This window comes from Ahaetulla prasina, chromosome 1, assembly GCF_028640845.1.
Source record: "Ahaetulla prasina isolate Xishuangbanna chromosome 1, ASM2864084v1, whole genome shotgun sequence".
Classification (NCBI taxonomy): domain Eukaryota; kingdom Metazoa; phylum Chordata; class Lepidosauria; order Squamata; family Colubridae; genus Ahaetulla; species Ahaetulla prasina.
The window spans coordinates 183,187,795-183,215,213 of NC_080539.1; the positions used below are offsets into that span (position 1 = coordinate 183,187,795).

The 27,419-nt window shown below is 40.3% G+C and overlaps 1 protein-coding gene across 2 annotated transcripts in view; it reads left to right on the plus strand.

Moving 5' to 3' along the window:
* The window catches only part of COL4A2 (collagen type IV alpha 2 chain), a 217,425-nt gene that overhangs the window by 42,329 nt on the left and 147,677 nt on the right, over positions 1-27,419 (plus strand). The window lies entirely within an intron of this gene.

Below are 27,419 nucleotides of genomic sequence, written 5' to 3' on the forward strand. Positions count from 1 at the left end.
GGCAGTTGCGCCCCTTCCTTGATCGGGATGCCTAGTGCACAGTCACTCATGCCCTCGTTACCTCTCGCTTGGATTATTGTAATGCTCTCTACATGGGGCTCCCCTTGAGGTGCACTCGGAGGCTTCAGTTAGTCCAGAATGCAGCTGCGCAGGTGATAGAGGGAGCTACGCATAGCTCCCATGTAACACCGCTCCTGCGCAGACTGCACTGGCTACCTGTGGCCTTTCAAGTGCACTTTAAGGTTTTGGTTACTACCTTCAAAGCGCTCCATGGCTTAGGGCCTGGGTACTTACGGGACCGCCTGCTGTTACCGCATGCCTCCCACTGACCCGTACGCTCTCACAGAGAGGGACTTCTCAGGGTGCCGTCCGCCAAGCAATGTCAGCTGGCGGCCCCCAGGGGAAGGTCCTTCTCTGTGGGGGCTCCCACACTCTGGAACGAGCTTCCCCCAGGTTTATGCCAAATACCTGACCTTCGGACCTTCCACCGCGAACTGAAGACACATCTTTTCATTCGCGCGGGGCTGGCTTAAATTTTATCGATTTTAAATTTTATCGATTTTAAATTTTTTAATATTAATTTTAATGGGGTTTTAGTTTTATATATTTTAAAGTTTTTTAGGCCAATTATAAAATAAGTTTTTTAATTTGTATTTTAAATTGTATATTGTATTGTTTGTTTTTACTTTTGGCTGTACACCGCCCTGAGTCCTTCGGGAGAAGGGCGGTATAAAAATCGAATAAATAATAATAAAATTATTATTATTATTATTATTATTATTATTATGGTTAGTTGCACAGTCAGCTAGAAGTTCAGACAGGATTTGGCATTTTTATCCACCTGTTGAATCCTTCCCAAGGACGTGGATAGGAAGAAGTGGATGTTTGATGCTATTAGTGGTATTGTCACAGGATGTAAGCTGTTCCAAGGAAAACTGCCTTTTGCAATTGACTGATGGTGATTTTGTCAATGCCAGTTGAGTCCAAACTATGTTCCAGTTGCTTTGGGATTGCACCCAAGGCATGTTTCACTATTGGTGCTATTTTTGCTTTCTTTTGCCACAGTTGTTCTATTTCTGTTTGCAAGTCTTTACATTTTTTTATTTTCTCTTTCTCTTCCATTCTGCACTGCCATATCCACAATCCAGACTTTTTTGTGTTTCTTATTAACAATTGTTAAGCCTGGGTGTTATGTGGCAGGTGGCTGTCTGTTTGATTTCTAAAGTCCCAGAGCAATTTAGCTTCTTCATTTTCTATCACCTTCTCTATTTTATGGACCCATCAGTTCTTGTTTTCAGGCAAATGGTATTTCTTGAAGATCTTCCAATGCACCATTGTTGCTACTTTGTCATGCCATTGTTTGCAATCAGTCTGTGTGATCTTCTTGCAGCAGCTACCCAGGTGGTCCATTATTATTATTATTATTATTATTATTATTATTATTATTATTATTATTATTATTATTATTATTATTATTATTATTATTGTCTGCATAAGATCAGAAAGATATATACAACATAAAATATATGGATGAAAGGTGCAAGCTATTTATTTACTGATTGTAGTTAGTTATAGATGTTGTGACCTAGGCTTACTGAGTAGTTACAATACACAATTAGTCCCCCCCCAAAACACAATTTTATTGTAACAGCTGAGAATTACATTCATTCTCAGCTGAGTCTCAATTGGTTGCAAAAAAAGTCCTTCTGAAGAAGTCCTTCAGGATAATCACCAACCTTTATCTGCTTTGACACGTTGCCAAAGGCCTTACTTGGGAAAGCCCACAGAGTTCAGAAACAAACAAGAGATGCCGACTGGAAACAGAGTTAGCAATGTTGCTTTCCTGCAAAAGGCCTTTGTTTCTCTTTTAAGCCATATGGGAGCGGCCAATCATCTCCTAGCCTTACTCCTGAGTCATCCCTTTTGCTTTAGCTGTTCTTGCCTTCTGGCAGCTCTGCGCTTTAGCTGCTTTTGCCTTCTCGCAGCTCTTGCCTTCTCGCAGCTCTGGCTCCTCCTGTTCCTCTGCCTCTCTGCTGTCCAACTCTGGGGGCTCCAGAGTCATGCATCACTCCCAGATGGCCTTGGCCCCATCTCAGCCTCTGATGCAGAGCCCTCATCTGGGCCTTCCCCAGACTCCAGGACTGGCCCATGTTCCTCCCCAGTCTCCTCACTGTCTGACTCCACTGCCAGTTCCACAGGCTGCTCGTGGACCGCAACAATAGGCTGGCTGTTGAAGATCACTTAAATGGTCTGAGTCATCTGGTTGGATTCTTCAATCTGCTTGGAGAATTTCCCATCTTGTCGGTCATCACAGTGTCAAGCCTGAATTTTAAGTCGGTGTGGGATTGTTTGTATCCTGGGGTTCTTTAACTTTAATTCAGTTTGACATAGCTGTGAGCTGGAGTAGGATGGAGCCTTCAGTAACCACAGCATAGCTAGCTGATGAGTCATGCACATTCCAATGGTTCACTGACTGGAGGAGGAGGAGAGAAGTCACTAAGCAACCAGCTCTCATCTTGGTTGGACAATATGACTGATTATTTTGGAAACTTGAGAAAACTGAAGCTTATATTTGGGTGAAAAGCCTGGGAACTTTAGTACTGGCTTTTCACCAGTTAGTGCCAATATGTGTCTAAATAAATTTCTACTTTGAGAAAACAGAATGCTCCAGAGTTCAATTTATGATGGATGCATTACTTGGGACCTTACATTAAGCCAGTACTCTCCAAAAAAGAAAAAAAACCCACTTCACTCCAACTGGAGCTACATTCTGGGGTCAACCAAGAAATAACCACCTTCAACCCCAGCCGGTGGGCCCAGTGCAGCCTGGTGGGAACTGCACAGGCTACGGCTGGCTCACCTCACCTTGGGCCCGCCCCCACCACCACTGCAACTGCCGGGGCTGATGCAACCCAGAGGGGACTATGACGCCAGTTGTGGCTGGCTCAGGCCACTGTGGGCCTTCGTCCTGCAGCCGCTGCAGCCACTGGGCCTGGTGCAAACTGGATGGGGGAACAATGTGGCCTGTGGCTGGCTTAACCCACCCTGGGTTTTCATCCCCCAGCTGCTTCAGCCGCTGGAGCCAATGCAGCCTGGAGAGAGAGAGGGCATGGCCTGCGACTGGTTCTGCTCACCAATGGCCCTCATCCAGCAGCTGCTGCTGCCAGAGCTGATTCAGCCTCCCAACCAGCAAGCCACTTCCCATCCACTCAACGAAAGCCCATGGCCTCGATGCTGGCTCGGTCAATGGTTTCCCCTGCAGCCAGGAAAAGTTCCTGCCACACCTATGAGAGGACTCAGTGAAGGCAGTAGAAGCCCCAACCAGTTGAGTGTGTGTGAGACAGATCCTGGAGAGCCGAGAGCTATGGGTGGGGCCTTTACCCCCTTACCGGCCATTTAGAATAGAATAGAATAGAATAGAATTTTATTGGCCAAGTGTGATTGGACACACAAGGAATTTGTCTTGGTGCATATGCTCTCAGTGTACATAAAAGAAAAGATACGTTCATCAAGGTACAACATTTACAACACAATTGATGATCAATATATCAATATAAATCATAAGGATTGCCAGCAACAAGTTATAGTCATACAGTCATAAGTGGAAAGAGATTGGTGATGGGAACTATGAAACGATTAATAGTAGTGCAGATTCAGTAAATAGTCTGACAGTGTTGAGGGAATTATTTGTTTAACAGAGTGATGGCCTTCGGGGAAAAACTGTTCTTGTGTCTAGTTGTTCTGGTGTGCAGTGCTCTATAGCGTCGTTTTGAGGGTAGGAGTTGAAACAGTTTATGTCCAGGATGCGAGGGATCTGCAAATATTTTCACGGCCCTCTTCTTGATTCGTGCAGTATACAGGTCCTCAATGGAAGGCAAGTTGGTAGCAATTATTTTTTCTGCGGTTCTAATTATCCTCTGAAGTCTGTGTTTTTCTTGTTGGGTTGCAGAACCGAACCAGACAGTTATAGAGGTGCAAATGACAGACTCAATAATTCCTCTGTAGAATTGGATCAGCAGCTCCTTGGGCAGTTTGAGCTTACTGAGTTGGCGCAGAAAGAACATTCTTTGTTGTCCTTTTAATGATGTTTTTGATGTTAGCTGTCCATTTGAGATCTTGCGATATGATAGAACCCAGAAATTTGAAGGTTTCTACTGTTGATACTGTGTTGTCAAGTATTGTGAGAGGTGGAAGTATGGAAGGGTTTTTCCTAAAGTCTACCACCATTTCTACGGTTTTGAGTGTGTTCAGTTCCAGATTGTTTTGGTTGCACCACAAGGCTAGTCGTTCGACCTCTCGTCTATATCGGATTCGTCATTGTCTCAATGAGACCAATCACTGTTGTGTCATCTGCGAACTTCAGTAGCTTAACAAATGGATCATTGGAGATGCAGTCATTGGTAAACAGAGAGAAGAGATGTGGGGAGACCACCCAACCTTGGGGGGGGGGCCTGTGCTAATTGTACAGGTATTTGATGTGATCTTGCTTAGCTTCACCTGCTGCTTCCTGTTTGTTAGGAAGCTTGTGATCCACTTACAAGCCTGTTCCGGTACCTGTAGCTGGTTTAGCTTAGTTAGAAGAATGTCTGGAATGATGGTATTGAATGCTGAACGAAAGTCTACAACAGGACCCTTGCATAGGTCTTTGGAGACTCAAGATGTTGTAGGATGTAGTGCAGAGCCATATTAACAGCATCATCTGTTGATCTATTTGCTCGGTATGCAAATTGCAAGGGGTCTAAGAGCGGATTCGTGATGGTTTTCAGGTAGGAAAGCACTAGCCTTTCAAAGGTTTTCATGACTACAGATGTTAGAGCAACTGGTCTGTAGTCATTCAGTTCCTTGATGGTGGGCTTCTTCGGCACTGGGATGATGGTAGAGCGTTTGAAGCAAGAAGGAACATAGCACATCTCTAGCGATTTATTGAAAATATGGGTGAAGATGGGGGCCAATTGGTCAGCACAGACTTTTAAGCAAGAAGGAGTTATCTTGTCTGGGCCTGGAGCTTTTCCTGGCTTTTGTCTGTGAAATAGGTCCTGCACTTCCTTTTCTGTGATCACTAGGGGTTGTGAACCCAATGAAATGGGGTCAGTTGTAGGAGGCTTAGCTGTTGTTGGTGTGTCTGAGATGGGGGTTGTGGAGATAGGTGGCTGTAGTTTCCTTTCAAACCTGCAGTAAAACTCATTCAGGTCATCTGCCAGTTGTTGATTACCTTCAGCCTGGGAAGGAGGTTTGCCATAGCCGGTGATATTTTTAAGAGTTTTCCACATGTTTGCTGGTTCATTTGCTGAAAATTGATTCTTTATTCCCACCCGCTGGCCACACTGTCACAAGGCAAGTGCTGGCCGCCAAAACACTGGCTCTGCAGACCCCTGCAGAGTGAACTGGAGAGGGCACTGCAGGCTTCCAATGAGGGGGAAGACTCCCACTCAATAAACACCTGATGGGTTGAGGATCCCTTATCAGAGGTAGCGTGGGGGGAGGAGCTGAAGGGAAATTCCCCCCTGGCAAACCCGGCTAGCTGAGAAGCCTACAGAGCAGCTGGCCCCCCCATAGATGGCCCCAAACCATTAGCCAGGAGGGAAGGAGGGAAATCTGCCTGGCAGGCTTCAGAGTTCTCCTCCCACCCACCCCCAGCAGAAAGTGAAGGGATGCCAGAGACCTATGACAGTGATGATGAAGGCAAGGAGGACCCAATAGTGAGTGAACTAATCCATACCTTCAATATAAAGGTGAAGATAATAGCGCCAAAGACCCCAGTCTTAGCCCATGAGGAGCTAAAGGCAATAATAGACACAGGTTGCACCCATTGTCTAATCAACCTGCCTACTGTCCTAAGACTGGGGATCAGGATGAAAAAAATGACCCGACCCGTATATTTTGTGCAAGTTGATGGGTAGTTAATCTGTGGGGGCCCTGCCATGCTCCTCACTGAACCCGTAAGGCTGGAAATGGGTTGACACAGTGAGCACTTCCGCTTCATAGTAGCACTGAAAATGAGAGAGACAATCATACTGGGATTGGTGTGGCTGGACAAGTGGGTGCCCATCATCACATGGAGGGACAGTTACTGAGAGATACAGATGGGATGGGGCCTCACCCCCAAGTCCAATGGCCAGAGAAGAGGCCCCCCAACTACTAGATGACATTGAATGAGATGAGAGGGCCACCACCACCAAGCAACCACCCCCCAGCACCCCTCCCAGATCCCTTGGGGGTACCGGGACCTTGCCAAAGCATTCAGTGAGGAGGATGCAGGTGTGCTGCCCCCTCACCATCCTACCGACTGCACCATAAAACTCATGCCGGGGGCTAAACTACCTAATTTAAAGACTACGTACTACGTGACCCCAAAAGAGGAGAAGGAGTTAAGAAGGTACATTGATGCTAACCTAGCCTGCAGATTCATCCAGCCAGCGAAATCTAAGGTGGCCGCCCCGGTACTCTTCAAGAAAAAGAACAACGGGTCGATGAGGCTGCGCGTGGATTTTAGGGGGATCATTGCTATATGTGTGGAGAACACTTACCCACTCCCTCTCTTGAAGGACATGTTGGCCCACCTGGCTAAGGGGAAGACCAAACTGGACTTATGAGAGGCATACTACAGGGTTCGGATCAGAGAAGGAGACAAGTGGAAAACTGCCTTCAACTGCCCCCTTGGTAGCTTCCAGTTCAGAGTGATGCCCTTTGGGTTGCAGGGAACACCCATAGTTTTCATTGCAGCTGATAAATGAGGTACTGCATGACCATCTGTACAAAGAGGTCCTTGTGTATTTCTCATCTTTACTGAAACCCTAGAAGAACATGTGAAGCTGATATGCCAGGTGTTATAGAAGCTCCTGGCAGCCAAGCTATACGCAAAGCTGTCAAAGTTCAAATTCCAAAAAACCCACTTAGACTACCTGGACTATCGAGTGTCAAGCGAGGGGATAGAGATGGCTCCAGGTAAAGTGAGGGCAGTATTGAATTGGCAACCCCCACTCATGTGCAAACAACGACAGAGTTTCCTAGGGTTTGCAAACTTCTACTAGCAATTCATCCCCGCTTTTGCCGAAATTGCCCAGCCTATCACCAAATTGCTGAAGACAGGAAAGGGCCTGCAACAGCCGTGGCTGAGTCAATCCCTCAAATGGACCCTGGAGTGCCAACATACCTTCGAACAACTGAAAGGATTGTTTGCCAAAGAGATGATTCTCAAGCACCCTGATCCACACCAGCCTTTTGTGATCCAAGCCGATGCCAGCAACGTGGCCATTGCAGTGGTCCTCCTTCAGAAAGACACAGAGGGCATCCTACATCCCTGTGCATACACCTCCAGGAAGCTGACAGAGATGGAGCGGAGGTGGGCACTGTGGAGAAGGAAGCTTATGTGATCCAATGGGCCCTACTGACCTGGAGACATTTCCTTGAGGGTGGTCACATGCCTTTCGAAGTATGGACTGATCACAAAAACCTAGAAGCACTAAAGACACCCTGCAAACTCTCCTCAAAACAGGTCAGGTGGCCACAATACTTCAAGCAATTCAACTTTGAACTGAAGTATATTTCAGGAGGGAAGAACCTTCTAGCCGATGGTCTGGTACAGAAGCCACAATACTACAGCAAGCAGGAAGAGATAGTTCACAAAATGATACCCTCTCCTCAGACAGCAGCGCAAGTGCTGACCTAAGGCTAGGCCACCCAAAGGAGAGCCATGGATGGAGAGGAGATGACTCAAGAGATGAAAGACGAACTCCCAGATGATCATGGCACAAGGACAACCCAGGAATATTAACCCTTAAGGACAGACTATGCTGGAAGGAACTTAAGTTGTATGTGCCCAACAGCTTGCGACTCCAGGTCCTTCAATAGAGTCATGACTCCAAACAAGCAGGGCATTTTGGCTACCTGAAGACCCTGCATATGGCTAGGTGACAATATTGGTGACTGAGGATGAAAAGAGATGTGAAAGACTATGTAAAGAGCTGTGCCACTTGTGTGGCAATGAAGATGAGCACTAACTGGGCCACAGAGAGGAATAATGCCATGGTGGAACAGTACATAAGGTGTTACATCAATCGGACTGGGCAGAGCTGCTGCCATTTGTGGAAGTAGTGTATAACAATGCAATGCACAGTAGCACTGGTCTGACCCCTTTCCAAGTGACCAGTGGCGTAGAGTTTGTCCCCATGCCAGAGCTTCTGAGGGAACCACCTTCCTCCATGTCACTAACTAAGTGGATGGACTCCCTAAAGAAAGCATGAGAAAATGTAAAGAAGGCCATAAATGAGGCAGTAGAGGTATATAAGAGACAGGCCGATAAGCACCTGTCTTCCTATCCAAGATGGCGCTGACGAAGGCTGCCTCGTTGAAATGCTCTCTAATGGTTTCTTTATTTCTAATTGTTCTCTGCGACTCACTATGGATTTCCTACTCACGAGACCATCTGCTAAACATTAAGCAACATTTCTTTAAGGAGCAGCTTTCTGTGATCTCCCCGCCCCCCCCAGTCTTTACAAACGCAGAGGAGATTCTAACACAGGAAGAGGCAATTCCCCCGGAGCCATGGATTACCAAAAAAAAAACCAAGCAACAGAAGCGGCAGAGAGGTAAACAGGCTGGGATCTTAAATAGATTAAGGAATAGAAGCAATAAAACTCCTCTGCCTTCAATTTTCCTAACAAATGTATATTCTCTTGCAAATAAGATGGATAAAATACTCCTCTTAAACAAATACTACTCTAATTTTCGCAATTCAGCAGTCCTAAGCTTCTCTGAAACCTGGTTAAATGAATAAATTGAAGATAGCAGCCTGCATATTCCAAGGTTTCAGATTGAACGATCAGACAGAATTACAGAAACATCTGGTAAAAGAAGGAAGGAGGCTTATGCCTATATATTAACAGCAGCTGGTGTCAAGATTTAAAAATAATTTACAAATTCTGTGACAATTTAGAGACTTTAATTATCAACTGCAAACCATACTATTCGCCTCGTGAATTTTCCTCATTTCTTCTAATTGCTGTTTATGTCCCACCACGAGCCTGTGTAAACAAGGTATTATGAACTCTAGCTGACCAAATCATGGAGGCTGAAGCCAAATACCCTGATTCACTGGCCTTTATTTTGGGAGATCTAAACAAGGCAAACTTAAGGAAAGAGCTACCAAAATACTTTCAGCATGTTCCACTAGAGACAAGAATACTTTAGACCATTGCTACACAACACTAAAAAATGATTATCATTAAGTGTTGTATTGTTAAGTGTTAAATTGTACCCTATGACCATCATTTGTGTTGTAAATGTTGTACCTTGATGAAGGTATCTTATCTTTTATATACACTGAGAGCATATGCACCAAGACAAATTCCTTGTGTGTCCAATCACACTTGGTCAATAAAAATTCTATTCTATTCTATTCTATTCTATTCTATTCTATTCTATTCTATTCTATTCTATTCTATTCTACCCAACTGGATTTTAAGGTGGGGGATAAGGTTTACTTGTCCAAAGTTAAAACTAGTCTCAAAAAAGTTTGGTTCCAAGTACCTAGGACCATTTCTAATAGTGAAAGTGATTAACCCGGTCACGGTACAACTTCAACTTCCAATTGTTGGGAATAGGATTGAGGATGACCTGAAAGTCTACCCTATAGCAGTGGGGACCGCTGATCCTTCCATCTCTGCCATACTTTGTAACTGCAGATAATTGGTTAGTGTCGATTTTCTGTATCATCTGGCACTTGCTTCAATCAGATGTGAGGAAGAATTATTCATTGACATCATTTTTCATTGTTTTTTGAGGACGAGGTCAAACAGTTTTGCTCTAACTTGGACCCCAATGTTGAAGAAGTTCAAAGGAATGTAATCTCAACAACTCTTATTTTAGATTATCTTTCTTTTTGTTTCATAGATCATGAGAATGTGTCTAAGATGAGATTTAATACCTACTTATTTGCCCCTTGCCTTTCCTAGCTGATTAGACTAAGTAAAACAGGTTTGATATCCCTCACCCCAATGTAAAAGAGATTTTAGTGCCACTTTCTGAATGGTATATGTCCCCTTTGTGCAAAGGAAACAATTATATGGTACAACCATTATTGAAGAAAACTTGCACATTCTTAGTTCCTGTAACTGTTCATTGTAAGTTTTAGCCTCCAGTGTCCTGATCATCTTTATTGCTCTTCTCTGCACTCTTTCTAGAGTTCAACCATCTTTTTTGAATAGCGTGACCAAAACTGGATGCAGTGTGGCCTTGATACTATTTCTCTGTTGATTCAACTGCTTTGGTATTTTGGCGGCTACAGCACACTGCTGGCCATATTTAAGTTATTGTACGCTTGGACTCCTAGATCTTTCTCATTGTTACTGTTTTCAAGCCAGATACTGCCTATTCTATACCTGTGCACTTGATTTTTCTTGCCTAAATGTCAGATCTTACTTTTATCACTGAACTTTGTTTTCTTGGATAGGGCCCAGTGTTCATGTCTGTCAAGATCCTTCTGTATCTTGAGCTTATCTTCTAAAGTGTTGGCTACTCCCCCCAGCTTTGTGCCATCATACTGTAAGTTTGAAACATAGTTAACTGAACAGCACACAGAAGCCATAATTACCTTCAAGAACTGTCACAATAATAGGCAGTCAAAAACAAATATAGTGAAAAAAGGACCAGGTTGATAATTTGGACAGTATATCACGTGAATTAAAAAAAACTGAGAGAATTGGAAACATATGACATACTGTACATACTTATATAGATCTGCTCTTAATTCATAAGTAATATTTTTCATGATATTGACTATAATTTCTACTTATGGTCTCAAGACCGCACATGTGTGATTTTTCTCAGAATAGCCAAATAGAGATTATTTCAGGTGACTAGTATTTAAGTAGTTTTCAGATATATATGTCTACCATTGCACTGCCCACTATTAGCCTGGGTCTATCTACTTCAGAGTCCATTAACTTCCTTATCTTCTTCTTTTACTCATGCAATACTTGCCTGGGATGGAGTTTATGGACTTATGGTGTTAGTAAAAAGCCACTGACTGTTAATTTGCTGAGGAAGATAGCAAATGTCTTATGTCATAGGAACAGAAACCAGACAGATTATGTTAGATGCAAAAAACCGCATCTGCATGTGAAGGTTCAATTTAAGTGATTTATTGCCAGAAACCCATACACAGGAATCTTCTTAACTAATGGTCAGCATCTAGTTAGAACAAGATAAGGTCAACGACCATCAAAGCAGGATGGACAAGGTTTGCTTGTGGCTATGTAATTACTCTAAATTGATCCCTCTTTTAACCTCTCCCCCTGGATCTGCCAGTCCTTCTCCTACAATTAGATTATAATACGGTTAAGATTATATTTGTTTCTGCTTACTACTTAAATGTAATACTTTATTCCATTTGGCATACACTTCCTTTAAAAAACATAAATGTGCTTTTCTAGAAAATTTATCTAGTGGTAATACCCATCCTGTGGCTTTTCTGTCAAGCTAGGCTAAAGAGATCCTATGAACTCCAGTTGAAAAAATTGCAGAAGTGGGCCAGTTAATAAAATTTATACCAAGTATTGTTACACATACTGTAAGTTAATATTGTTATTTTATTGTTGTACACCACTCAGAGTCACATTTTGTGAGATGGGCAGTTATATAAATTCAATAAATCAATCAATAAGTTAATGCATTTTGTTCTGGATGCAGCATTTGAGATATTAACTATTCCATTATAGAAAAAAAGTCTAGGGTTGAGAGGAATAATTTCAGATGTGACTTCTGGTGCTTTCCCTGGAACTTCACCTGAGTGCTGATACTAGCAGTCTGTGCAGTGTGCAGCCAATGATGTTGTCATCTTTTACACATGCTTATGTTTTTGGTACCAGTTATGCCCCCCCTCCCGCCAATGTCTCTTTGGTATGCTCCAGAACCTCATATGGCACCTCTCTTGGTTTCCCTGGCCTTCCACCAGTCCCTTATGCAGGCACACTTAATGAGCCTATTCTGATATTCTCTGAAATTGCTAGATAATATTTTGTTTCATTTTATTTGTTAATGGTATTAGATTTAATATTTAACAATACTTTATCTTGTTGAATTTATTACTAAAAATATTTTTCTAATGTATTACCCATATTTATTTTCTAATCATTGAGCCCCATACACTAAATATTGTTTTATTAAACATATTTTTAATTTCCAGGTCCAATGTTTTTCTTTATTTTTATATTGAGCTGTTTGTTAAAAGAAACTGTGCCAGTGAATATGACACAGCATTTTTTGTTTCTGTTAAGTTCTGTTAGCCCGTGACTGGAAATTTGGTTAAGTCAAGTATTTGAACACTCCTTCTGTAGTTACCCAGTAATTGTTTCTGTGGAAATATCCTGCTGTTTGGTATATTCAGAAAGGAAAAACAATATAAGGCAGCTGTATTTAATTTTGATGAAATTGTAAATTGATAGATGTAAAAACATTATAAAAAATGTTTAGAGCCTAAAGCCATTGTAGAATAATAACAGAAAAGGAAACAATAAACAGGGTATTTATAAAAATTTACTAGCCATAGAATTACACCCTAGATAATACTGGGATCCTGAAATTCAGACTTCAGACTTCTAAAGAACTTTCTAGAGAAGGGCCTCTGGTGGCTCAACAGACTAAGACTGTTATTAACACAGCTGCTTGCAATTACTGCAAGTTCAAGTCCCACCAGGCCCATGGTTGACTCAGCCTTCCATCCTTTATAAGGTAGGTAAAATGAGGACCCAGATTGTTGGGGGCAATAAGTTGACTTTGTATATAATATATAAATGGATGAAGACTATTGCTTAACACAGTGTAAGCCGCCCTAAGTCTTCGGAGAAGGGCGGAATATAAATGCAAATAAAAAAAAAAAGTGAAAGATTTTCTTCTTTGTATGGAAAGTCCTGCATTGATTAAGTGAATATACTAGAAAGAATCCAGAATCTTCTCTCTTTGTCTTGTTTAGCAGGTTTAAGAAAATCATTGGCATCCTTTAGTCTTAAAAGACTATGGTACCGTGCTCTGGAAAGAGGTCCTAAAACAGCATCTAGTGTGACTAAAATTCGAGAGTGGCAATCCCTTCCACACTGAGGGCAGATACATTCTGTCCCCTGCCCAGCCCCTAGATTTCGCTGATTCCGGGACTGCCTCTTTGCCTCAGCCTGCCGAACAAATGTCTCTTCGAATTGGAGAAGGCCATGCTGCGTCTTTAGCCTCTAAGATGAACAATCGGAGGTCAAGGTTTCCCAGTTGTTAGTGTCCATTCCCTCTTGCAGATATCCTTATATTGCAGCTGTTGTCTCCCTCTGAGGCGCTTTCCCTGCACCAATTCTCTATTCAGGAGATCTTTCGGAATCTGACCATCAGCCATTCTCACAACATGCCCAAGCCAGTGTAGATGTTACTGTTTCAATAGTGTACAGATGTTAGAAATTCCAGCATGTTCCAAGATTGCGCTATTTGGAACTTTGTCATGCCAAGTAATGCCAAGAATACATCAGAGACAGCGCATATGAAAGGTGTTCAACTTTCTCTCCTGCCGTATGTAAAGGGTCCAAGACTCCAAGAGAAAGAATCTTCTCTCTTTGTCTTATTTAGCAGATTTGAGAATAAATAAAAGCGTATATAAAAGTGCTCTCTCTAAAGCTGTCACAGAAAGAAAATATAGGAAATAAATTTTCCTACAGGAAACCCAATTATGCCCTTGTGCTTGGGTGCTGTATAAACCACAGCCCATGTTCTATAATAGTCAGTAGTACAGGGATAGTTACCACCAGTTGATTACTCCCTTTTTATTTAAATTTCTAGGGCATTCTCTTAATTAAGAGGACCCAAACAATATTAATAACAGGCAAACATATAGAATTAAGCAGTCAGTTTGTGAGCATTTAGAAAAGAATACATTTTTTAGCAGCAAGTACAAGTTCCTTTATCAAGAATAAATCATAGTGAACCGATCTGATCTCCATTTATGTTGGGGTGACCAGTTTATTTGACCACAGGAATGCAATGGACACAATGTGCCTTGGCTTTAACAAAATATTTGACAAAGTTTCCCATGGTAAAATGTGAATGGGTCAGTGCTATCATTGGATGGATTCAGAATTGTTGGAACAATTGAACCAAACAAGTTTATGGCCACATCCTTTAATCTCAACAAATCAGCATTCAGTAAGATCTTGACAAATTGGGACACTGAGCAAAGTAGCAAAATGATTTTCAGTATAACATTTGGATAAATTTTTTTTTTATAAATATGAATATAGGATGGGGAACATATTGTGCAGTGGTACATACTGTGCAAGAATCACTTCTTGGACTCTTAATGGTTCAAGAGTTTTCTATTTAAATATAAACAATTTACAGATACTTATCTCTATTGTATGTAATACAATAAAGTATGTAATAAATCTTTCATTTTTGCAGTGTTGTTTGGAAATTCAGACTAAAAGTTTTAGATTAGCCATAGACTTGTATATAGCAAAGACAGATCTTGCCTATAGTTTGTTTGGGTGAAACCAGAAGGCAGGAAAACTGAATTGTCATCTAAGAAATAGTATGTTGGTTTAGCTGCAAAATAGTCAGATTAACATCAAACATTTGCTATGGGACAAGGAATAGGACAAACTTGGAATGTGAAGTTACAGGAATGCAAGTCAGGAAGCAGAAAAGTAGTTCCTAGCAAAGGGTGAATAACAGCTGAGAATAACAGAATAAGAGAGCTGTAAGGGACCTTGGAAGTCTTCTAGTCCAACCCCTGGCTCAAGCAGGAAACTACCATTTTAGACAAATGGTTGTCCAATCTCTCCTTAAAAACCTCCAGTGTTGGAGCACCCCAACTTCTGGAGGCAAGTCATTCCACTGATTGATTGCTTTAAGAGTCAGGAATTTTCTCTTTAGTTCTCTCCTTGATTAGTTTCCATCCATTGCTTTTTTTCCCAAACGCCATCATTCTACTAAACAAATAATTCCCTCAACACTGTCAAACTATTTACTAAATCTGCACTATTAATCTTCTCATCATTCCCATCACCCATCTCCTTCCACTTATGACTGTATGACTGTAACTTTGTTGCTTGTATCCTTATGATTTATATTGACATTGATTGTTTTCTGATTGCTAATTGTACCCTATGACTATCATTAAGTGTTGTATCATTAAGTGTTAAATCTATACCCTATGACTATCATTAAGTGTTGTAAGTGTTGTACCTTGATGAAGGTACCTTTTCTTTATGCACCAAGACAAATTCCTTGTGTGTCCTATCACATTTGACCAATAAAATTCTTCTATTCTTTTGTCCTGCCAGTCAGGGCTGTCAAACTTCTGGTCTGCAGGCTGGATGAGTCACACACTGGCCATGTCCACGCCTGGTTTAGCGAAGGAGAAAAAAGTCCCAATACGTCACATGACGCCGCTGTGACAATGTGACTTAGGCACCCCTGCTTTAGGTGCTTTGGACAATAGGTTGACTCCCTCTTCTTTATGGCTACCCGTTAGATATTGGGACACTGCTATCATGTCACTTTTAGTCCTTCTTTTCATTAAACTAGACATACCCAATTCCAGCATCTGTTCTTTATGTGTTTTAGTCTCCAGTCCCCTAATTATCTTTGTAGCTCTTTGCTGCAATCTTTCTAGAATCTCAACATCATTTTTTACATTGCATGAACCAAAACTGCATGCAATATTCCTAGTGTGGTCTTACCAAGGCAATATAGAGTAGTATTAACACTTCATGTGAACTTGATTCTATCCCCCTGTTAATGCAGCCTAGGGCTTTTTTGGTGGGTGCAGCACACAGCTGGCATATACAGTATTTAAGTGATTGTCCACTAGGACTTCAAGAGCCCTCACACAGTTACTGCTATAGAGCCAAGAACCACCTATTCTATTCCTATGCATTTGGTTTTTTTGAGAGATACGAAGTTTTTGGCTTTGCCATTTAGAGAAGGTTACACTATTTCCTTTCAAGGAAAAAAGTCCGTTTCTCTTGTTCATTTCTCTTTTGCTGGTACTGCTTTTAAAACTTGGTATTCTTCCAATGTCAGGTTACAACTTCCTGGATGGGAAGTGAGTGGGGATGGAGTGTCAAAATAGGAGGGTGTCTTGCTATGAAAATAAGGGAAGCTTTGGGATGGAATAGGGTGGGATGTCAACTTTTTTAAAAACGAAAAAGGTTTGTTCTGAGTTGCATTCAAATCCTTGCCCTTCAAGCAGATTGCAAAGTTTGCAGCTGTATTTAGCTGCAGGTCTGATGCACTATGGAAATGGGGCTGTATGGACAGGAAAATTTGGAATCCAAACTGAAAAAAACCCTCTTCTCAGCATTACTCTTTCACAGGATCAGTGTCGGCTTTGGGGAAAACATTGCTGTGACTCTCTGTTCAAACACACTGTGCACATGACTAGAAATACCATGAAACCACCCATCTGGGTTGGAGAAAAACACATGGCGGACTCTTTCTCTGCAGATGTTTAAACAAAAGATAAATGGCCCTCTATTTGGAATGCTATAATTAAGGATTTTGACACTGGGTACAATGTTGGACTCTATGGTTTCCCAAATGCCACCTAACCATTACATTCTACTAAATAAGCCTAGGAGTCAAAGCCAAGGCAGGCTGAATTCTAGCTGAAGTTTTAGAGGGCAAAGAAAATTCAATCCAGGTACAGAAGAGGGACATTTCTTAGGCAATCAAAGTGCAAAGGTACACAGGCTAACAATGGAAAATAGCCTATTTAGATTGCTTTCACCCATCCTGCTACTACCCTACCTCTTAAAGTTCTTGCATGTACTTATGTCCTTATAGATTGAAAAGTATCAGTGAAGTTCCACCAACTGAGACACCTCAAATGAGGCTTAATTCTTGTTCCTAAATACTAACAGCAAAATAGAAAGACTTTAACATTAACTGAATCTGGCCATAGTTCAGATGTGAGCAGAATTCTTCTACTGGAAGACATTGGCTCAAAGTTTTGTTATCCTCTTGAGACTAAACTAAATAACTAAGTTGTTAAGCTAAGCCTTCTGTCTTAGCTTAACATACATTCTCTTCCAGAGGAAATGTACCATGATTAATAACAATTGCATGCATCAGCAAGCAGTCTGCCATTGTTTCTCCAGCACTTTGCAAGCAGACCTGTTCTTCAGAGGAAACATGAAATGATTCTAACTAATCATGGCTCTGAATAATAAGAGAGAGAATAAGTTCCAAGCATATTGGTAAGCAGTATTGTCATTCCTACTTGTGGACTCTCCATGAACTGAGTGTATATTCATGTCATTCAATAATGTGAGTCTCTGGTGTTTAATATCTTTTCAATCATTTCCAATGCACAGACTAGAAACCTTGCTCTGGAATCAGGACTATCTATTCAGAGGCCTCTATGCTGTCACTTAGTGCCCAGTGTTGGAATCTCTGGATAATACTAAGTAGAGACAGTTACTTGCCTATGAAACCCTAACCCATGGATGTCAAACTTGTGGTGTCACATTGCTGTCACATGATGTTTTGCGACATTTTTTTCCCTTTGCAGAGCTCGGGTGGGCATGGCCTGCACATGACGCATCTGGCCCGCGGGCTGCCAGTTTGACACCCCTGCCCTAACCCTTACTAAATTACCAAATAACAGAGTTTAGAAGGGACCTTAGAGGTCTTCTAATCCAACTTCCTATCCCAGCAGGAAATCCTATACCAGTGATGGCTAACCTTTTTGGCATCACATGCCAGGAGGGGGGGCACATGCGCCCCACCCCTGCACATGCGCACATGACCTCCCGCTCCTGGCACGCAATGGCCCGGTAGGCATGTTTTTCTCTTTCACCTGGCTCCAGAGCCTTTCTAGGAGTCAGTGTGTGTGTGAAAATGGCCTTTCCCACATTCTGGAGGTCCTCCGGAGGCCAAAAATGGCCCATTTGCCAACTTCCGGTGGGACCGGAAGGCCCGTTTTTTGCTGTCCCCAACCTCCAGGGCCTCTCTAGGAGTCTGGGAAAGGCGAAAACAGCCTTCCTCCCTCCCCTGGAGGTCCTCCGGAGGCCGAAAACTATCCGTTTACCAATTTCCGGTCCCACCAGAAGTTGGCAAACAGGCCATTTCTGGCATCCAGAGGACCTCCGGGGGGGGGAGGCCATTTTCACACACAACCCAAGACTCCTAGAGAAGCTCTGGAGCCAGGTGAGAGAGAAAAACGGGCCTTTCCCACCACCACCCCGAGGCCCTCCGGAGGCAGGAAACAGCCTATTTCCCTACTTCTGGTGGGCCCAGAAGGCCCAAAAATCAGCTGGCCAGTACATGCATGCACACTGGAGCTGAACTCGCGTGCCCACTGATATAGCTACGCATGCCACCTGTGGCACGCATGCCATAGGTTTGCCATCGTGACTCTCTACTATTCCAGACAAATTGCTGTCCAATCTCTAATTAAAAACTTCCGGTGACGGAGCACTCACAACTTCTGGAAGCACTGATTGATTATTTAAGGAAATTTCTCATTAATTCTATTTTGGATCTCTCTTTGATCCATTCTTTCTTGTTCTGCCCTCAGGTGCTTTGGAGAATAGGCCAATCCCCAATTCTCTGTGACATTCCACATTTTTCTTAAAAGCAGTCTAGCTTTCAGCCTGTAGAATTTTTTTAGTTTATTTTAATTCATATTGTGATAAATTTTGAATGACAGTATTGTTCTGGCTGTTTATACACTCTTTATTTTGAAGCTGATTTGATTTGTATACAAGTTTTAACTTGAACACATTGAATTATTTTGGGTTTTATTGCGTACCGCCCAGAAAGACTATTGGGTGGTTTAAAATGTTAAATAAATACATAAATGGAATCCAGGCCAGCCAACTGGGAGTTTTAATTCTAACTTATCCTGACAGCAACCAGCTGGTTTATATAGTATCCTCTGAGCTTTTGGAGGAAATATAAAATGTCTCTACAGCTTTAGGTTTAGCTGCATCAGTTAAGAAGATCCTGACTCCTGCAGGCCATAATGAAAAGCACCAGGAGTCAAGGACACTTTCCTGCAGATAAGTAGAAGGAAAATTGGCCTCAAAAATAATAGAGGAAAATGTTTGTTTATTTTGACTTTCTTGATGGTGAGCATGAGATCAAGGGCTATCTCTTTTTTATTTTGCAAGTTGCTTTTGGAAATAATGGTCAAATAGCAGGATACAAATCTAGTCAAGCAAGTATTATTGGTTTTAATTAAAAAAATAAATTCACACTGGTTTCTAACTACAGCAAAGCAACTGACTAGGTGATAAACAGGTTATCTTTTAGGTATTCTAACATAATCATAGAATCAATGGGCTGGACGGGACCTTGGAAGTCTTCTAGTCCAACATCCTGCCAAAGGCTGACGTGCTTTTTTAATCCTGGACAAATGGCTTTCAATTCTTTTCTTGACAACCTCCAGGACAGAGCATCCACAACCTACAGCTGGGAGGCAAACTGTTCCATTGACTAATTGTTCAAAGAAATTTCTTCTTAATTCCAGCACCTCAAATATTGGAATGCAGCTCTCATGTCACCCATAATCCTTCTCTTCATTAGGCTAGGCATACCTAGTTTCATTAGAATAGAATAGAATAGAATAGAATAGAATAGAATAGAATAGAATAGAATAGAATAGAATAGAATAGAATAGAATAGAATAGAAAAGAATAGAATTTATTGGCCAAGTGTGATTGGACACACAAGGAATTTTTGGTGCATAAGCTCTCATAAAAGAAAAATAAAAAAAATAAAAAATACCTTCATCAAAGGTACAACATTTACAACACAAATGATGGTCATAGGTTGCAATTTAACCCTTAATGATAGCAACAAAAAGTTACAGTCATACAGTCATAAGTGGAAAGAGATTGGTGATGAAAACAACGAGAAGATTAATAGTAGTGTAGATTTAGTAAATAGTTTGACAGTGTTGAGGGAATTATTTGTTTAGCAGAGTGATGGCCTTTGGGAAAAAAAGGTTCTTGTGTCTAGTTGTTCTGATGTGCAATGCTCTATAGCGTCATTTTGATGGTAGGAGTTGAAGAAGAAAGTTGTGATCTACTTTGTCAAATGCTTTACTGAAGTCCAAGTAAACTATATCCATAGTGTTTTGCTGATCTGCTAATTTAGTCACTTTATCAATGACAGCAATAAGATTTTTCTGGCATAATTTTTAACAAACCCATGGTGGCTTATATTTGATTGCCTTGTTCATTTCTAGGCGCTCACAAATCCACTGCTTATTCCTTTCTCAAAGATAAAGGTAAAGGTAAAGAGCAATTTAAATCACCTTGTAAAAAAGAGGATCATATGAGGAGAGAAATTAATTCTTCTACGGTAGGTTGAAATAGGGGAGTTATATACCAGCATTAATATCCTTTGTGTGTGCACTTGTAGTCAATAGCAGTCAGGAGTTCTTGTCAGCTGATTCATGAGACCAGAGAGACCATGAGGCCAGAGAGTTCTCCTTTGTTTCTTCAGTCTCAGAGACACAGATGCTTGGAGAAGCTCCATGTTCTTTCCACGGGCGAAGTTCTCTGCAGATGTGGCTCTTCTGGTGGATGTAAGGGGCCTTGAAATGACACAGACTCTGTAACTTCCTAGTTGTCCTTAGCTGATCTCAGAAAAAAAGAGAGGTTTTCAAGTTCCAGGGCAACTCTGATAAATATATTTGTCCTCTGCTGTTTAAAATGCATGTATCCAGAGAACTTGCAGTTTTAAGGTTTTTTTCCCTTAGTTTTCTTAAGTTGTAAAACAAAAACAAAAAGCAGTAAAACCAAAAACAAACATAGCAGATAAATCCAATCTAAAACAAACAGAGGAAACTGAAAAAGCATCCTCAACCTGATGAGTGAAATCTGTGTGAAGAAAAACTTAGCCAGGCAATCAGAGGTGAAAATGGCTTCCTGAGATAACTTCCTACAATTTAGCCTTGGTCACAGGGAAGATCTTCCCCTCTATCTGCATCTTGCACAGCTCTCTTGTCTAACATTGGGATACCAAAAATGTTTCTACAGCATGATTTAAGGATTAGGCACAATAATGTGGGAAGAGAGAAGAATCACCCAAACTTTGCACTGTGATTATAAACAAACTGAACTGGTAATGAGTGTAGTTACCCTCAAGGAAAGTCCCAAGCCAGAATGTTTCAGTATTCCTGCCATTGGACAACCAGATTCAAGACTAAATCCAGGAATAGGGACCAAATAGCAAATATTAAATCAGTGCTGCATCATGTGCACTCTCCTTAATTTAATTCAAGACCCAACAAGATATTTAGATATCTGTCCCTATACTTACATGCTTACAGGTTAAGACCTTTATCAGAGATAATTTTCATCATATTAATTTGGTTTCTGGATGTTATTTGGCTTCTAAACTCTTGCTATTATTTAGATATTGTGTTCTATGAAACCTGTATTATCTATATTTTTGGTTTAAAATGAAATGTTATTTAAACTGTCGGTGTATTTTTATTATAAACTATAAAATTTGCTTAACTCTTTAACTAAGCTTACGTGATTATCTGACTTGTATTGTCATGAGGATTTCCAGCTTTTATTCTGTATCTATTTTTTGAATATTTTTGCAGAGTTAAGGAGTTTCACTGTTAATCCATCTTTTTTCTGCATTATAAAAATAGTGTACTAATTAAGAACATAAAATTTAAAGCAGTTGCTTCTATATTAGACAGAAGTACCTTCTAGAGTTTAACTATCTGTTGTGTAAAGAAGTACTTTTCTTTTTACCCCATGAACTAACTGCATTTAGCTAAGCTATTGAATGAGATTGTCTGAGATATGAGCCATGAAATGTGCTTTGTGCAAGTCTGTGCTTGAAAAAGATCCAGAAAGTGCAGCTGGTTCAGGGATCAGTGCTAACTGGCGGTCATAGACATTCTGGCTGCTGGTCAATCTAGAGACTGCTGGTGTTAACCTTGGACTCACTAACATTTCTAAAACACATTGGATCTGCATGTAATATTTATCCATATTTTGCCTGGGCTTAGCCTATTGTGCAATTTGGAACAACCTTTAACTTGGCTTCTTTATGGTTTAAATGATGTGATTGTGGCTTCTTCTTTCAGCCCTAGCCTATTTCATCCATCCTAAAAAAATGAATTATGGTTTAGTTGCAAAGCAATTAATTCTTACAGCCATTTATTCATTGCTTTTGAAGACTTTTTTTTTTACTCTTTTCATAAAAAGGGAGTTTTTTTCTCATAGCTTGTGTAATCATTATTTTCAGTAGCTAGTATTTTACATAGTGGTTAGTAGAAATGGTGCAATGTCTAGAACAGTTCCTTAAAGGGAAAGACTACAATTATTGTAGCAGTTCATAGAAATATTATTGATAAAATAATATATATAAATGTCTTTTAAATATTATAGATTGATATATCTATATGATCTGAGTGCATTGTTTGTTCTTAAGCAATGTTAATGTTTTAAATATTTTATAAATGTTTTACACAAATTATAAAATGCAAAGCATGGAGAACTATTTTTTATTGCCAATTTTAGTATTTTGTCTCATCAATAACTCTTCCTCCAACACATTAACCTACATTTTGATTTAATTTGAACAAAACAGGATCTTCATACATTATCTGTCAATGTTTGTGGGCCAATTCTAAACAAGACAAAATAATTCAGTCAATCCTGTTACATAGGTTTTATGCATTTGCTTACGTAGGATTATACAATGTATATAATACCATAAAGGAATTATCTAGAGAATATTAAAAAATGTTGAAACTGTAATCTGGTGAGGAGCAATCCTTTTTCAAAATGTGCCATGTCAAAGCAGTACATATCTTATTAGGAAATAAAATTGAGAAATAAAATCCAGATATTTACTAATGTTCTAAAATGCTAAGTAATAACCAATCTGAAATATTTGCAACCAAGTAATACTTTTTCTTAGTAGATTATATTTCTTTAAATGTTTGTTCCCAGGCCTAGACATTTCCTGACTTTTGTTAAATAGATGGACTCAGTGTCTAATTGAGAGAGGATGTGAGCACACCAGATGACATGGTGTAATTCACATGAAGGAAGTCTACTGTTTTGATGTTTATAAGCTCCATATGTTAGTTGTTTGTACTTTGATAAGAGCATTTTTGGTACACAGAACAAACCACAAGATTCACTGCATACTGCTGTACAAAATTTATTTGTCTTTTGTGTGTCAGAAAGGACTGAAAAGGCAAGAAGGAGGCTGTGTTGTATAGCAAACCAGTGTGACTTGTTGTTTAATACTTTTAATTTAACTGAAGAACTAAGCCCAAATATTTTTTTCAGAGTTAAATACATGGCACATAGGGGATAGATACATTAAAATACGTTAAATTAAAAAATTTGTTTAAAAGTTTATTATTCGTTTAATTATTTGTGAATAATATCACAAATTTGTGATTTGTGATATTTGTGAATCATACAATTATGATACATATAATATGAGATAGAATGTGCCTAATATGGCCAAATTCTTTATTATGCTTATTTGGTTTCATCAAGGAGGAAGATTTTATGATTTCACAGGGACACTTTTCAAACATTGCAAAAAATTTCCCTAAGATTGCAGAACTGAAAAAACACATTATTTTAGCATCAGCTAGTGGTGCCTGCATCCCCCTCCCCAGGAAGCACATAATGGCAATGGGAAGATCCCACTGGCCAGAGAAGGAAGAGCTGCAAAGTTCTTCCTTCCTACCAGAAATAATATTTGGAACCAAACTAGGTGGTTACATATTCCATCCTTCTCAAAATATGTATGAGGATGATCTCTCCCTCCCTCCCTCCCTCCCTCTCTCTCTCTCTCTCTCTCTCATTTGGGCACAGAAATTTAATCAGTTTATATTTTCAACAGATTCTTTATAAATTGGGTGGGTGAGTAAACTATCTTGCCTTTGATGCTTCCTCCTCAAGAATATTCCAATTAGCTACTGAGATCTAAGCTTTGTAAACAGGGTGTTTTTTTCCCTCCAGAATGGTGAGTAAGATTTATTAGTGTCCATGTGGCTCCAAACCAGTGGTAGTCAACCTGGTCCCTACCGCCCACTAGTGGGCGTTCCAGGCAGTAGGGGTTTTGTTCAATACTGAAGCACTTTCCTTTTTTTTAATTTAATTGACTTTTAAAAAAATTTTCATAGCGTTATTTAAAAACATTTTCATTAGGTTTTCATAAACTTCCCCATGACAATTTAAATTTCTGAAAATATACTATTTGTATCGCTCGCACATAAGTTTAGTTCATGTTACGTAAGTGAAACTAAATAGCGCTATAGTGCGACCACAAACAAAAGAGCCTCGTCCCAGAATAGCTCGTGCATCTCCCCCCACACCACCCAGCTGTAACAGACAAGCAGACAGCGCCCCCCCCCAAATCCAATCCATGATGCACGAGAGGCATGCACAGACGATACACGGTGCATTACTGTGGAACCAGTGGGTGGTTAGAACATTTTACTACTAACAGAGATACAAGAGTGGGTGGTAGGTATAAAAAGGTTGACTATTCTTGGTTTAGACAATCATATGGTTGTTCCAAGCATTTCTGTTAATCCAAGTGGCTGGAGGAATAGAGTTAACATCAACAGAATTCTTAATGTATTCAAAGTTATACAACACAAAATAGGAACACTTTAAAGTGCCTAGTATAGAACGATGCCTTCCACAGTTTGAAGATAACTAGTTGAGGACAATTAATCTAGGCTCTCAAGAATATTGATAAAAAGCCTAGAGAGAGGGAGAGATATGGGAACTCATCATCCCAATCCTGGAATGAATTTGGATGCTGAATTTAAACACAAGCGAAATGTAAGATGTACATGTTCAAAGTATTTTACAGAATTAGGAAAAATAAGTTTCCATTGTTTTGTATAACTACATTTTCATTTCTATTTTAATTTTATCTGGCTGGAGTGCATATGTATGATCTAACATTAACTTTTATTTTATCTACTAATGCCTTTCAATGTAAAGGCAAGCTATACTGTATTTACCAGAAAGATTATGTTTTTTCTTGCTAATAAATATGAATGGAAGAGGGGAGTTTCCTTCCATTTGCTAATAAGTAACTGCTATGCTATCTGGAACATCATCCCCCTGGAGATCTGTATAACCCCCACCCTAACCTGCTTCCATGTGAGACCTGAAAACCTGGCTCTTTTCCTAGGCCTTAGTTTAGGATATTTGGTGGGCCTCCAAGTTTGGGAGTAATATCTGTTCCTTCAAGTGCAACTTCGTTGGTTTCTAATGTAACGTTATTATCATCTTGCTTTTTATTGTGTGAAGCTGCTCAGAATCACCTTGAAGTCTGGCAAAAGAAAGAGGGGGAGGGAGGGAGGGAGAGAGGCAGAAAGAAAAGTCCATGAAATCATGCTCACTGCTTCCTTCCCTTTGTTGCTGAAAAAAAGGGAGAATAAAGGAACATTGTGTTGAACATGAGCAAATATGAGAGAGGTACAAATAACCAAGTGTCAAAAGATCGGGAGAAGCTGTGTTTCAAGAGCATGAAGGTGAACAAGTTAGATTCGCCCACCAGAAATAGAGAATGTTAGCAATGATAAGCTGCTGCTGTCCATTGAAGTTCTTCAGTAAAGTAAGGATTCAGGAAAAGAATTCTTCCATCAAGTGGAAAGTCTCCATGGAGACAGAGGCTTGTCACTACTGATATTTACAGAGGGAATGTATGTAGAAGCCTTCAAGCATACATACCGTATATACTCGAGTATAAGCCGAGTTTTTCAGCATGTTTTTTGTGCTGAAAAACGTCCCCTCGGCTTATACTCGAGTATATCTGACTTATCTCAGTTTTTTTCTTCTTTTTTTCACATTATACGGGATGGTGCAAACTTGGCGGGCTTTTGCATTAGCGCGGGGAAGCCCTGCCGGTGCAGTGAGAGGGCGGGGCGGGGGAGCCGCCAGCCTTCTCGGCTGAGGGAGGGAGGCTTTCCCTGACCGGTAGCTGCCTCATTTCCCTCCCTCGGCTTATACTCGAGTCCCCAGTTTACCCCAGTTTTTTGGGGTAAAATTGGGGACCTCGGCTTATACTCGGATCGGCTTATATTCGAGTATATACGGTACTTCAGAGTAAGAGGCATTTAATTCAATTCATATTACTATCGAAAAGCATATATAATTTGGGTCTAGTTCAGTCCAGAAATGTTTCTCTTTCCTTGCCTAAGTATATATAGTGAAATTAAATCATCAGTTACACGATGAAAGAAAAAAAATCAGCTTTAAGCATAATCTTTATTTCCAATAATTCCTCCAAGTCATAAAATAGGTCTTTAAAATTAACATTTAATTTTAAATCTTTAAAAATTAAAATATGGGCAGCTGTATCCCTGTGTAAACTATTCAGTTGCGCTTACTTGTTCAGAAGAAAGTGTTTAACTGAGATAGTTTGAAAATGAGACTGGACAAATCCATACAAGATAGGACTATACAGAGGTGTTCACGGGATAAATGATAAGCATCAAAAATACTCCATCCTATTTACACATGTGAATGATTTAATAAGAGAAAGTGGAGTTTGCATATGCAGGTACTGTTTTTGTCATTCCCCTCCTTTGCAGACATTACTAGGAGTTATCAACATCTATGAACTACCTAATCATTTACTAATAAGTAATAAGCAAGTGAACTACCTAGTTATTTACCTCCAGAACCACAGGCAGCATACAACACTGGTGGCACACAGTGCAATTAGTGGCAAAAAAAGCTTTCCCCCTCCTGACCATGTCTGTAGCTTTCCTGATTACATCTGATCAACTGGGCGTCAAAGAATATTGCAGGTGATCTAGCAGAGCTCTTCCGAGCTCCTTGTGATAACTAATTGTATCCCAGGGCTTCAAAAATGTGAGCTTTACTAATAAGATTTGTTGATACCAAAGTAGTGATAGCTGTTTATATTTGTGTCAAGATTGCTCTAAGTGCATCCATTTTTGGTATTGTGACTGTGCAGACTTTTGAAGTGCTGCTTTATTTTGAAGCCATTTCTCCTTGAAGGGCAGAATTAGAGTGATTTAACCTCTTGGATCTGGCTGCTAAACAGGCTTCTTTGCAGCACCTATTTCCACCAGACTAAACATCTCTTCACATCTCACCTGTCTCACATATGAGATGTTGAGAGGTGTTTTGGGGGCAGTGGTTAGTTTGTTTTCTGGCTGTGCAAATTACATTTATCTCAGAATATCCAAATTAATCTTGTTAATGTTCTTATCTGTTTCTTGTCAAGTAGATATTACAGGTCGTCCTCGACTTACAGCACTCTGCTTAGTGACTTTTTGAAGTTACAACAGCACTGAAAAAAGTGACTTATGACCATTTTTCAAATGGCTTATGTTGCAGTATCCCCATGGTCACGTGATTTACATTCAGATGCTTGACAATTGGTTCATATTT